A 12,291-nucleotide genomic window follows, 5' to 3' on the forward strand; every position below is an offset into this window, starting at 1 on the left:
GCAGTGGCCACACAGAAAAAAACGTATTCTCAAATTCCTCTCCTCACTACTTAGTTAAACGCAGAAGAGCGTTGAATAGCCTATGCAAACCATTTAATTGGGGTTTCCACTAGATAGCGTAGCCAAGGTCAAACTTAGCTAGGCTCTATCGTAAAAACGTATGTAAACAAAAATGTGCTATTTGGTCTTAATTTAAGGTTAGGGTTTACGCATAAGGTTGAGTGTGGTTAAGGTTAGGGTTAAAGTTTAGTTTAAAATCAAATTTTAAGAAGATAAATAGTAGTAATAGACAGGGTTTATGACTTTGTGGCTATGATAACTACCAACCCAAAGATTGTGCTGTATCGCCTTAGTGGAAACCAAGACTGTTCTTAGGGCAGGTCTGCCGGTTTCAACCAGCAGAAGTGACTTTTCGTACCAGGTTAGGAGGAGCTGGTTCTAGCCTTTTAGGGGCCCTAAGTGAGATTTGGTTGGGGAGCCCCCCCACCTCTCTGAAAAACATGATCACATGATGACTGAATTGCTCATCGCAAAGTTTTAACCAAGACTTTGAACAAAACTTTTTAAATATCTGGTGTGAATACCCATTGTTGTCTTAGTTAGCATTTACAGGTAAATATCACAAGTTGAAATGTCTTTCCTACCCTACCGGCTACCGATGTCGTTCAATTCTGTAAGCTGCTCCATGCAACAACCAGTTGAGATCTGCTAGCTTTTGCGGCCTTATTCTGCAGAAATTTACAAGGCGTTATACGTGCCTATATCTAGATGTAATATTCAACTAACAACTGATAAGGCAATGCCGCAATTGAGTGATTATTGGAAGAATCAAACCATTCATGCAACGAGAACTGGAAGCACCAACTGCTATGGGAGCAACCTGGTCTCAGAGCATTTCGTATTATTCTGTACGTAAGTCCGAGCCACTCTATTTAGTAATATGCAGTATGTTACGTTTCGTCTGGTTACACAAGACAGATGATTACTTAAGGCAAAAAACAAAAGGAGGATGGTTGGTCGGTGTATAACGCATACATCTAGCAACCCAAAGGTTGCGAGTTTGAATCTCATCACTGACAACTATAGAATTTTAGATAATTAGCAACTTTTTAACTACTTATAACTTTGTAGCTACTTTGCAACAACTTAGCATGTTAGCTAACCCTTCTCCGAACCGTAACTTGAACCCTTTTAGCTAACCCTAACACTTTAGCCTAACTCTGTCCCACCCTGATTTGTTTCACATGTCTTGTGCCTGTCTCCACCCCCCACCAGGTGTCTCCCATTTTTCCCCATTATCTCCTGTTTATCTATACCTGTGTTTTCTGTTTGTCTGTTGCCAGTTCATCTTGTCTTGTCAGGTTGTACCAGCGTGTTTACCGGTTTCCTGTTCTCAAGTTTTGCTTCTGGTCTTCCCGGTTCTGACCTTTCTGCCTGTCCTGACCCTGCCTGTGTAACGGATGTGAAATGGCTAGCTAGTTAGCGGGTACGCGCTATTAGCGTTTCAATCAGTTACGTCACTTGCTCTGAAACCAAGGGCCGCGGCTTTTGTGGAGCGATGGGTAACGACGCTTCGTGGGTGACTGTTGTTGATGTGTGCAGAGGGTCCCTGGTTCGCGCCCGTGTCGGGGCGAGGGAACGGTTTAAAGTTATACTGTTACATTGATGCTGTTGACCCGGATCACTGGTTGCTGCGGAAAAGGAGGAGGTTGAAAGGGGGGTGAGTGTAACGGATGTGAAATGGCTAGCTAGTTAGCGGGTACGCGCTACTAGCGTTTCAATCAGTTACGTCACTTGCTCTGAAACCTAGAAGTAGTGTTGCACCTTGCTCTGCAAGGGCCGCGGCTTTTGTGGAGCGATGGGTAACGACGCTTCGTGGGTGACTGTTGTTGATGTGTGCAGAGGGTCCCTGGTTCGCGCCCGTGTCAGGGCGAGGGAACGGTTTAAAGTTATACTGTTACACATGCCGTACACATGCCGTCCTAGCGCCTGACTCTGATCTGGTTATGAACCTCTGCCTGCCCCCTGTGTTATAATGAATATCTGAGATTTGAACTACCCGCATCTGGGTCTTACCCTGAGCCGTGATAAACTCATAAACTTCACCCTAACCCCTAGCCTAGCTAGCGTTAGTGCAATGACTAGCCTAGCGTTAGTGCAATGACTGGAAGTCTATGGTATCTACTAGCATGCTAGCAGTTACCATAGACATCCACTCATTGCACTAACGCTAGTTAGCAACTTCCTTGAAACTGCATACAGAGACATAAAAATGGTATCGACAAGTTCATCTGACTCTGGGGAAGTAGATTGCCAAAATCCTGAAGTATCCCTTTAAGCAATTTTAGCAGCACCAAATCACAACATCCAACCTCTTACCTTCCATTCCATCCCCTAGACTACACTAGCTAGTCACTCCACATAAGCTTCAAATCAACCTTCTTTTTCTGTGGAGTTTAATAACGGCAGTTGGCATCCAACATGTTTGTCATGGATCCCCCGGTACTGCTGCTCATTCCGTTCACCAGCTCCGGAGGTCTAGGTCACCGGCCTTCTAGGCGTCACTGAACTGGATTCATTACCACCAGCCCCGGACTGTCTTGTCTCATTACGCACACCTAGTTCCCATTCCCCCTGATTAGTATGTGTATATATGTGCCCTCTGTTCTCCATTGTCCTTGTCGGTTATTGTTACCATGTCCGTTGGCCCTGTGAGTACCTGTGCTATTGTATCGGCGTCCATGATACGTGTTATTGTGCACTTGTTTTACGGGTCTCGTCCCCGTGTATTCTTTAAAGTTTTACACCTCGCTCTTTTGTTTTGGTGGAGAAAATAAAACCCCCTATTACGTATTCCTGCTCTTTTCTCCAATCATTAGACAACGTGACAGAATAACCGACCTCCAAAAATAGAGACAGCAGAACGACTTAGCTGTCGACCATCGTAGAAACAGTCCAGCATCAAGAGGACTGTCTCTCCAGACTCGGCAGCACCATAGACAACGTGCTGGCAACCATCCTACGTTTGGAGGGGAATGTACAGTCCCTCCAGTCTCCTGCACTGGTTCCGGCACCAGCCCCCACACCACTATCTGCCTCCGTCCCATCTGAGCCGGTCCGTGGAATACCCCTGTCCCTCCTGGAATGCTTTGACGGTGTGTCAGCGAGATGCAAGGGATTCCTTTATGCAATGCGACCTGTACCTTGCTCGCTACGCCGACACTGTCTCTGGGAGAGTCAGGGTTGCCACTGTCATCTCGGCACTGACTGGATGGGCCCTGGACTGGGGTGCTGGGAAAGGTCGAGTCCTACGAGCGCTTCACCCTCCTCTTCCGCTCTGTGTTTGATCATCCTGTGGAGGGCCGAGAGGGGTGTGAGCTTCTACTCTGACTACGCCATGGATCTAGGACTGCCTCAGAGTTCGCCCTGGAGTTCCGGACCATCGCGGCCTCCACCGAATGGAATGAGTCAGCTCTGGTGTAGATGTAGTTAACCTGCCGTGATGACAACCTGTCACTCGATCAGCTCATAAGCATGGCGATTCGATTGGACAACCTCCTGCAGTCCAGACGAAGATCTACACAGAATCTGGAGCCCATGGCTACACCTGCTCCGTGGCCAGAGCTTATTGGCCACTGCATTACACATTCCTTTGGTTCCCCTACAGTCACTCATTCCAATTCGAGTCCTAGATAATCGTCAAATAGGGACAGGGCTATTATCACCGTTCCCGTTTCTCTGCTGACCCATGACACTCATTTAGAACACATCACCTTTTTGATTATAGGCACCCAGTTATTTTAGGTCTCGCCTGGTTCAGTTGGCATAACCCTGTTATTTCCTGGTCTGAGAGGAGACTTCTGGGTTGGTCGCAGGAGTGTCAAGGGAGGTGTCTCGCGGTGTCTGTCAACAACACTATGGTGGAAAGTCCGGACCACGCCCCTCAAGTGGAGTTACCAGGATCTGCACCGGGTTTTCTAAGACCCAGGCTACACGCCTGCCTGCCTCATTGCCCCTGGGACTGTGCCATTGACCTGCTGTCTGACGTAGCCCTTCCGAGAGGATATGTCTATCCCATCTCCTATGCGGAGACCGAGGCCATGGAGATCTACGTACAGGAGAACCTCCAGCAGAGTTTTATCTCCAGCCTCAAGCTTCTTTAAAAAAAAAATTAAGATGGGGTCTGCGCCCATGCATTGATTATCGAACTCTGAATAAAGCCACCGTTAACGTATTCCTCTTACCTCCCTGCTGAGAGGAGGTCCCTAGAGGCTTCGTTGGATGGCGGAGGCGAAGAGGGCGTTCGAGACACTGAAGGCACGCTTCACCACTGCTCCCATGCTAGCACATCCCGACCCCTCACTTCCCTTCATCGTCGAGGTGGATGCCTCCGAAGTAGGAGTTGGGGCAGTGCTATCCACCATAGCTAACTCCAGCTGTACCTCCTCCCGCAGTCTGCTGCAGAACATGGTGACCACCGGAACCCCTCCAAAGCTGCGCCCTGCGCCTTTTACTCCAAGCAGCTGAGCCCCGCCCAGAGGAACTACGACTTAGGGGACCGAGAACTCTTGGCGGTCAAGAAGGCTGAAGGCGTGGAGGCACTGGCTTGATGGGTCCAAACACCCTTTCCTGGTGTGGACAGACAACTGCAACATGGAGTACATCATGGGAGCGAATAGGCTAAACCCAAGACAGGCTAGGTAGGCTCTATTCTTCGCCAGGTTTCAATTCACGTTTTCTTATAGGCCAGGCTCGAAGAATGTGAAGGTGGACGCCCTGTCTTGCCTCTAGGACGCAGAGGAGAGGGAGAGGAGACAATATCATCCTGCCATCCCGTATTATTGCGCAAGTGGTGTGGGATGTGGACTCCGACAACACAGCAGGCCCTGTGCACGGAACCCGCACCTGTACAGTGCCCAGAGAATTGTGCCCACAAGTGTGCGGGAGCGCCTCCTTGCCTGGATGCACACGGCACCTGTGTCGGTTCATCCTGGGATAAGCCGTACCATCGCCTGCTTGACGGAGAAGTAATGGTGGCCCACCTTGGCTAGGGACGCCCGGGTTTATGTCTCTACCTGCTCCATCTGTGCTCAGTCAAAGACACCCAGAGACCTCCCTTACGGAAAGATCCAAACGGTGAGTGTCACAAACACCAGGAATCTTCAACTTAAATTGCTCCTATGCGCAAAGCAAAATACAGGTCTTTCCCCAAATTGCATCGCATGGAGTGCCTGCTCCCTCTGATCTGAAGAAACAAACAAACATCACAAGTCCACTTCAGGTTACCTTTACCGACTCAACAGCACCCACCATCTTTTTCACCCAACCTGAAACCACCCATGGATCAGCCAAACGGCCTGGTTCCACCCTCTTCTTCTCACTCCCACTGGACCAAACATATCATTATCAGAACCATGTCCATCAACGCAAGGATTGTGCTCCGAGCTCCTCACAACACCGTCTACCCATCCATTTCACCTCCAGAGCTCGAACTAGCATCCGGCTCACTCTGTTTGAACTTGACACCAATCTTCCTCGAACATACCCTCTCTCTTGTTATTGCTTGCTTCAACAGATTCAAACCCATCCTCTGCCTCCCTTGATCTTTTCGACCTCCTGTTTCCTCCAATCATCCTCCCTTAGCCAATTACCCGACTCCTTCTGAAAATATTAAACTTTTCCAAGCCGGAATCTCTTTTTAGCCTCCTCGAGAGACATGCTAAGCCCTGTACTCCCTCCACTTCAAACTCAAGCCATCAGAATCTTTGTTGCACCACCATCCATGCAACCTTCCATAGCGGCCTGGATGTAACATAGTCAACTTAAAACTGGGACACTGAAATTAGTATGGTATGTTAAGTTTGGTATGGTTACATAAGCCAGATGGTTAAGGTTGGCTTATAACACGAATGTCTAGCAACCCAAAGGTTGCGAGTTCGAATCTCATCACGGACAACTTTAGCATTTTAGCTAATTATCCAGTTTTCAACTACTTACTACTTTTTAGCTACTTTGCAACTACTTAGCATGTTAGCCAACCCTTCCCCTAACCCCAACCTTAACTATTTTAGCTAAACCTGACCTAAACCCTTTAACCTAACTCCTTAACTTAACCCCAACATCTAACCCCTAGCCTAGTTAACGATAGTCAGCTAGCTAACATTAGCCACCTAGCTAGAATTAGTAACATATCATTTAATGTCTGCTCCCCCTCTCCCCCCCCTGGCGCTCGAGGGCACCAGGCTGCCCTGCATCACGGACTCCTGCCATAAATTACGCCTACCAGCCTTCCCTCGTCCCTCGCATCAGCGATATTGGACTCACCTGGACTCACTCAATCACATGTTTATTACCTCCCCAGCTCGGTTCCCCGCTGCTGCATTGATTGTTATTTGTCTGTATTACTTGTCTTCTGATGCTGTTCCTGTCTCATTCCATATTAAATGTTTCACTCTCCGTACCTGCTTCGCCTCTCCAGCGTCAGCCCGTGACATATCATACGTTTAGAAAATTTGTAACATATTGTACATTTAAGCAAATTCTTAATATATAATACAAATCGTAATTTGTAACTTATTTTACGAAATGGGTGATGGACATCCACAAATTAATACATACCTGTCACGTCCGTTGTTAGGAATGGACCAAGGTGCAGCGTGGTAGCCGTACATATTCCTTTTAATAAATTAACACCAGACAAAAACAACAAAATCAACGAAACGAAACGTGAAGCTATACAACAAGCGCTGACAGGCAACTAAACATAGACAAGATCCCACAAACACAAATGAGGAAATGGCTACCTAAATATGATCCCCAATCAGAGACAACAATAAACAGCTGCCTCTGATTGGGAACCATATCAGGCCACCATAGAAATCCAAAAACACCTAGATGACCCACCCAAGTCACTATCCCCCACAAAGGTGCGGACTCCGACCGCAAAACCTGACTCAATAGGGGAGGGTCCGGGTGGGCATCTATGATGGATAACACAGGGCGTCGGGGGCGGCTCCGGTGCGGTGGGCGCATCGCCGCAAGCTCCGGACCATGGGTCGTCGCCGGAGGCACCGGACCGTGGATCGTCGCCGGAGGCTCTGGACCATGGATCATCGCAGGAGGCTCTGGATCGAGAACCCCTGCTGAAGGCTCCGGACCACAGACCGTCGCTGGAGGCTCCGGACTGGGGACCGTCTCAGAAGGTTCCGGACCGGGGACCGTTGCTGGAGGCTCCGAGCCGGGGACCGTCGCTGGAGGCTCCGGACTGGGGACCGTCGCTGGAGGCTCCGGACTGGGGACCGTCTCAGGAGGCTCCGGACTGGGGACCGTCTCAGGAGGCTCCGGACTGGGGACCGTCTCAGGAGGTTCCGGACTGGGGACCGTCTCAGGGGGTTCCGGACTGTAGACCGTCTCAGGGGGTTCCGGACTGTGGCCCGTCGTCGAAGGTTCCGGACTGTGAAACGTTGCCGGAAGCTCTGGACTGTGGAACTGTCGCCGGAAGCTCTGGACTGGGAACTGTCGCCGGAAGCTCTGGACTGGGAACTGTCGCCAGAAGCTCTGGACTGTGGAGGCGCACTGGAGGTCTGATGCGTGGGACCGGTACAGGTGGCACCGGGCTGATGACACGCACCTCAGGGCGAGTGCGGGGAAGAGGGACAGGATGTACAGGACTGTGGAGGCGCACTGGAGGTCTAGAGCGCAGAGCTGGCACAACCCTTCCTGACTGGATGCTCACTGCAGCCCGGCAAGTGCGGGAAGCTAGCACAGGACACACTGGGCTGTGAAGGCGCACTGGAGACCTGATGCGTGGGACCGGTACAGGTGGCACCGGACTGATGACACACACCTCAGCACGCCCGCTCTGCAGCGCTCTCAACGCCAGCACCTCTCTCCGGAATCTTGCGTCGAGCTCCTCACTCGACTCCCTGACTGGCTCTGGTTCACTCCTCGGCTCTGCCACCTGCTCCATGTGCCCCCCCCCAAAAACTTTCTTGTGGTTTCTGTGGCCTTCCTCCCCGACGTTGTTGCTGTCCTCTCATGCTCCTAATCGACTCCCGCCAAGAAAGGCGATCCTGTCCTGCCAGGATTTCCTCCCAAGTCCAGGATCTCTTCCCAAGTACAGGATACTTCCCATTCCTGGGCACGCTGCTTGGTCCTTTGTTGGTGGGATCTTCTGTCTCGTCCGTTGTTAGGAATGGACCAAGGTGCAGTGTGGTAGGCGTACATATTCCTTTTAATAAATGAACACCGGACAAAAACAAAATCAACGAAACAAAATGTGAAGCTATACAACAAGCACTGACAGGCAACTAAACATAGACAAGATCCCACAAACACAAATGAGGAAATGGCTACCTAAATATGATCCCCAATCAGAGACAACGATAAACAGCTGCCTCTGATTGGGAACCATATCAGGCCATCATAGAAATCCCAAAACACCTAGATGACACACCCAAGTCACTATCACGCCCCAACCAACACAGAGAATAAACAGCTTACTATGGTCAGGGCGTGACAATACCGTACAAAACATAACATATACTAAGTGGAATGTCTAGTTGCTAGAATGATAGGGAGAGAAAGAATGAATCTGGGGAATAACTTAGCCTCACATGGTATCTGATTATCACAATACTTTAATTTATGCATGGTGTCATGACATATTCTTATAATGAGATACAGCTAAGTTAACAGTTGTGTGTCTGTATCTTTATAGTGGCAGATACCTGAGCTGATTCCAGACCAGCTGGACAGGACATGCTCCTATCAGACTTCCAGGGGAACCCTTTAGCCTTTGTCAGTTTACACACACAAGGTTACAACATGTTTCTGCATCATAAATTACAGTGTCTTCCCCAGCCCGGTCTAGTGACCACCATCCTCTGAACTCATCCTTCCTAAACAGGGTTCTTCTTAGAAATGACTGAACAAATCCACCAGCCTTATTAGCCTTTAAATGTATTTATGACAATAATTACATATCATAAGGCCTTTCTTTGAGGGCTTTGCTGTACCCTAACAAAGGGGTGTTAGTTAAGTCCTGGTTTACAGGCCACATCAGGCCTGCAAGTCACATTATGGTGGCTTGCAAAGTGATGTGTAATTCCTATTGGAATCAAGCCAGAGTTAAAATATCCAACAAGAGATTAGTGCTTTTTGAGGTCGGTTTGGATTTTGGTGAAAATAATCGCTTCTTCGATTTCGGTTTAAATTATTTCGGTTGAATACTGTAACACAGAATAAAACAATTAATGAAAGTCCCATGATGGTAGTGACTGCCCATTACGGCTCATCACTTATTAAACATTTATTCACATTACTTTACTTTAATAAAATATTTCAGTTGTTGTGTATATTACATTTGTTTTATTTGATGACTTTATTATTTCATTCCAAGTCAACATCTCACCTCTATAGAGCTGCTGCCTATGTTTTCTGACAAAATCACTATTTTGTAGTTCTTCAAAGTAAATAAGGCATACTTTTTTGACTGCTGATTTCAATCAATCAGTTAGATCAGGTATTTTCAGGTAGAGATACCTCGGGAAGCAAGCTCTCTATATCCCCTCACAATCGTGCATTCTTCTGCCTCTTCTGTAGCAACACAGAAGAAACACAGACCGTGCAAGTAGATGCGCAATGGATTATGGTCATTGTAGTTAATTACCTCATTTTATGCACTAAACTATGTTGAATATTTTGGTTAAAAGCTCAGCACGAACAAGTGGAATATTTAATCACCCGCAACCTGCATTCAGAATGGCTACCAGGGTAGGGAAAACTAGGTACTGAGATTACCTCAATTATTTAAACTGGAACAACCATCCCAGTAACGTGTGCACTAAATGAAACTATTACCAGATTGGATTAGTTTAGAAAAATGTCTGTTATTTATCTTTGTGTAGCATAAAATTAATTAACCAATCAATACAGATATTTAAACAAACAATTCTGAAAATCATCCTGCAATAGAGCATGCTGGGATATATGATATATGGTTCAATGTAGAACCCTTTTCGCCTTCCAAAGAATCATTCTTGGCTTCCAAAAAAAACAACAAAGAACCCTTTCTTCCAAAAACGGTTCTTATGATGTTAAAAGTTATAGGTAGAACCCTTTGCCTTACAAATAACACTTTTGGAACTCTTTTTTCAGAGAGTGCATAGACTCAACATTTGGCTAGCCTGATCCCAGATCTGTTTATGCTGTTTTGCAAAGTCCTACTGTCTGATTGTTACTATAGGAGTTTTTTACCTAGGTAAATGTTTTGGGAAAGCCTGGCTTCTCTTGGCATCCATGAATACACACCACTGGTAGGCAGAGACGAATAGAGAGAGATGGGAATAATATGTGATTCAGTAAAGTGGGTTTCTTAGCATCCAAAGCCATGGTTGTCAACTGTACTGAAGAAATGGAACGTGAGTCACAGAAAATCGAGGTTCTGGTGGTAGCTGCAGAGAAGTTATTGTGATTGCGAGGTTTTACTGTAGGGAGTTGCAGGGGGTGTTGAGTGGTAGTGTTCTGTCCTCCAATACCTAATCCTACTCCAAGCCTGGAGGGTTATATAATTTAATGGGTGGTGCTTTTTTGTGTGAGGGCTAATAATTGGCAAGGTCATTTTCTTTGTTCGCAATTTTGTGTTACCGGAATGTAATGTAGGTCAGTGGATCCTGCTTCGGGAGGATGGCTCATAATAATGGCCGAAACAGTGCAAATGGAATGGCATCAAACACATGGAAACCATATATTTGATACCATTCCACTTATTCTGCTCCAGCCGTTACCGCGAGCCAGTCGTCCCCAATTATTGGTCTACCAACCTCCTGTGATGTAGGTAGGCCGTGACTAGCCTCACACTCCAGTACAATAGATGGCGTGTATGCAACAAAAAGTTGGATGCAATTTGCCAACCAAATCCCAAAGAAGAAGAAAGACGGCGAGGGCAGGTGTTTGGTAGACGGGAGCAAAGAACACAGTGTTTTACCTTAGTCAGCTAGTCCTAAGGAGGACTCCGGTACACAGCAGGCGGGGGCGATGCCGTGTGCTAGTACTGCTTTCTAGTTAGCACACCTTGTCGCCCCAGCCTCCCGCCTGCTGTGCTAGCGGGAGGCCGGGACTACTGGTTGACAGTGTCCTTCGCCCCCACCTGTCGAGCATGATTTTCTCCGGTACACAGCAGGCGGCAAGCTCGTTAGCACACGGTGTCACCCCAGTCTTCCGCCTACTAGTCTTCCGCGGAAAGCTAGTTAGCACACGGTGTCACCCCAGTCTTCCGCCTGCTGTGCTAGTTCATGAGGGAACCAATGGGATGCTCGAGTGGGTGCATTCCTGCAGATACAAGAATGCTCACATGCAGGAATGCCCCGAATTGCAGGCTGCAGTTCCACACTATTGGATTGTCCCGCCACTCTGCTCATGTGTCCCTTTGCCCAAGGCTTTTGTACCTGGGCTGTCTAGGTTTTGCGTTTATAACTAGCAAAATAATTTAGCTAATATATCTTTCTTTTTATAATGTGAACACTTCCTGTGAGAATATGTTCATGACAACAGTTTTGAAAAAATAACTAAGAAAATATCCAGAGGAAACATCAGTGAGTTTGCACAGCCAGAGCTGGCTACAACTTTGGCTAGCTAGCTACACAATTTCATTTTTATTAGTTAACTATCGATCGGATCATCATTTAATTGGTCTTCACATAACTCTTATAGAATTTGCACGTGGACGGGGATATTGGAAATTTAATCGAAGTTTACTGGAGGACAACTTATTTTTAACTAAGACAAAATAATTTATAACTGAATTTTTCCAGTATAATATAGGTTCAGCAAATACCCTTATTGTTTGGAATACCTTTAAATGTACCTTCAGAGGTCATTCAATTCAATATTTATCAATAATAAAAAAGCAGTTGTTGGCTAAAGAGACAAGACTAACAAGGGAAATAAATGAACTATTGTTAAATGAACTACAGGTAGATAGCAATAAAAATGATACTTACAGAGATACAAAATAAGTTAGAGGAAAAACTAAAAGAACTTGAGGAACTTATTCTAGAACGATCTAATGTAATCTATTACAAAAATAAAGCAAACTGGATGGAATATGGGGAAAAATGCACAAAATTCTTCCTGAATCTCCAATACAGGAACACTAACAAAAAGATTTAGCAGAAACTCGTTACTGAAGACGGAGTCATCTATGATTCTCCGGATTATATTTTAAATGAGGAAGCTAAATGTTTTAGGCAGATGTTCTCTTTTCCATCTCATCCTCTCTCACTGAATGAA

This window comes from Salvelinus namaycush, chromosome 3 (genome assembly GCF_016432855.1).
Source record: "Salvelinus namaycush isolate Seneca chromosome 3, SaNama_1.0, whole genome shotgun sequence".
Taxonomy (NCBI): domain Eukaryota; kingdom Metazoa; phylum Chordata; class Actinopteri; order Salmoniformes; family Salmonidae; genus Salvelinus; species Salvelinus namaycush.